General features: G+C 34.5%; 1 protein-coding gene across 1 annotated transcript in view; it reads left to right on the top strand.

The window, feature by feature from the left end:
* The window catches only part of LOC103730732 (olfactory receptor 10AG1-like), a 15841-nt gene that overhangs the window by 1124 nt on the left and 12564 nt on the right, over positions 1-2153 (top strand). The gene's annotated exons all lie outside the window — the stretch shown is intronic.

The raw sequence follows: 2153 nt of genomic DNA on the forward strand, positions 1-2153 counted from the left end.
GTCCACTTCTGTAAGAAAGCGAGGAGCGCCACCTACTGGCATGTGAAGCCGTTCTAGTACTCCGTGAGGTTGATGAATCGCTCCTACCATGGTCGGGGAGGAATTAAATATTAAGAGCTGGACAGGTAGCTTGGGGTCATATCTGGCTAGTGATGCCTTTTGGAAGTGGCTATTAATCATCTGGAGAGCCCTTTTTGCATCTGGGTTTAGGTACCGTCTGGAGGCTGCGTTTTTGTCTCCCTTTAAGAGATCAAAGAGTGGCTGTAATTGACTTGTGGGGATAGGGAGCCATGGCCTTAGCCAAATAATATTACCTAGAAAACTTTGAAGTGAGTTAAGGGTAAGTGGATGGGGAACATCAGAAAACCCCAGGAGAATAAATTCCATCACTGCAGATGTATTTGATTTTTCTGTTTTGAATTGGTATCCACCTGCAGATAATGTAAATTTGAAGTGGTTAATTCAAATGCATTTTAGAATACATTTAATTCTATGGCAATTGTATTACATCACATATGTAATTTATTAAATTATGCCCTCCATTCACCTTATGGTGGTTCTGATATATTTTAAAAGGACAAATCATGTGACTAATGTCAACTCAATACATAAATCTAATATATTTTATTTGCAAATGTATTGACACTTGAATTATTTCCTTGAACATAGTACGGAAAATTTTATTTTGCTTTTCAACCTTAAGGAAAGAATTGTGTTACTTAATTTTTACTATTTATCTGGGTTTATATTGCTTCCTCAGTATTAGTGGTTGCAGTCCATCTTTCTTCCCTCAAAATGATTTTCCCTTGAAGATTTTCTGTAGTGCTTCTTCAAAAGGAACTTTTAATCCAATATTTTGCTATTTCAGTGAGAATCCATATTCTGAAGCTAATTGCTACTGAGGATGATGGCTGAGTATCACTGTAATCTGTGCACTCACCTGGCTATTACATCAGATATGAAAACGTTCATCTCTGGACTCACTTCAATGACTTTCCCCACTAACACATATTTTCTAGGGTATGAAAAATTCTGATTCAGGCTAAGGATGCAGTTCACCTTCTCACCTTCTACATGAGAATTGGGGTCAATTGACATCTATATGTATAAAAACATCTTTCATATTTTATGTAATTAATAAATATGATGTTTCTTGGGCTGTTTCTGGAGTTCCCTGCTATTTCAGTGAGAATCAATATTCTGAAGCTAATTGATACTGAGGATGATGGTTGATTATCACTGTAATCTGTGCACTCACCTGGCTATTACATCAAATATGAAAACGTTCGTCTCTGGACTCACTTCAATGACCTTCCCCACTAACACATATTTTCTAGAGTATGAAAAATTCTGATTCAGGCTAAGGATGCAGTTCACCTTCTCACCTTCTACATGAGAATTGGGGTCAATTGACATCTATATGTATAAAAACATCTTTCATATTTTATGTAATTAATAAATATGATGTTTCTTGGGCTGTTTCTGGAGTTCCCTTCCTGTGAGTCAGTTCTATCTCATATACTTTTCATAAGCAAGTACAGCTGCTTTCCAACATTCATCCTCTGTAATGTTGATTGCCTTAGTGCCACTTTGATAAACCTAAATATGATTTATTTTAGTAATGCGAGGTGCCAGAGAATGTGGATAGGAATTAAGAAGAACAAAACTAAAATTAAATAAGCAGAACTGGGCAAAAAGAGCATAATCCCAGCACTCAGGAGGATGGGGGACAAAGATTTCTGTGAGATTCAGGTCATTCTGTTCTACACAGAAAGTTTCTCAAAAAGAGAAGAAAGAAAGAAAGAAAGAAAGAAAGAAAGAAAGAAAGAAAGAAAGAAAGAAAGATTTATTCTTCACGTTATCATTCATTACAAAGTCAGTATTGCGAAAAGAATTCTAACTGCATTTTGTAATGTTTTTCTCTGACATTTTCAAATACTAACTCATTTTCAAAATATCTGAACTCTTATGCCTGTAAAACAAAGATGATTTTAAATAACATACTGATAGATTCAATTAGAAAATAGTGTGATGTTTCCAAATTTTATTAATATTTGTTTTAAATATCACCATTGATGCCATTATCATTACTTGGTATAAATCATGCTTAATTTTATTTCAAAGTTAAGAAATTGAATAGATGACTTACATTA

This window comes from Nannospalax galili, unplaced genomic scaffold, assembly GCF_000622305.1.
Source record: "Nannospalax galili isolate Female #2095 unplaced genomic scaffold, S.galili_v1.0 scaffold2994, whole genome shotgun sequence".
In the NCBI taxonomy this organism is placed as follows: domain Eukaryota; kingdom Metazoa; phylum Chordata; class Mammalia; order Rodentia; family Spalacidae; genus Nannospalax; species Nannospalax galili.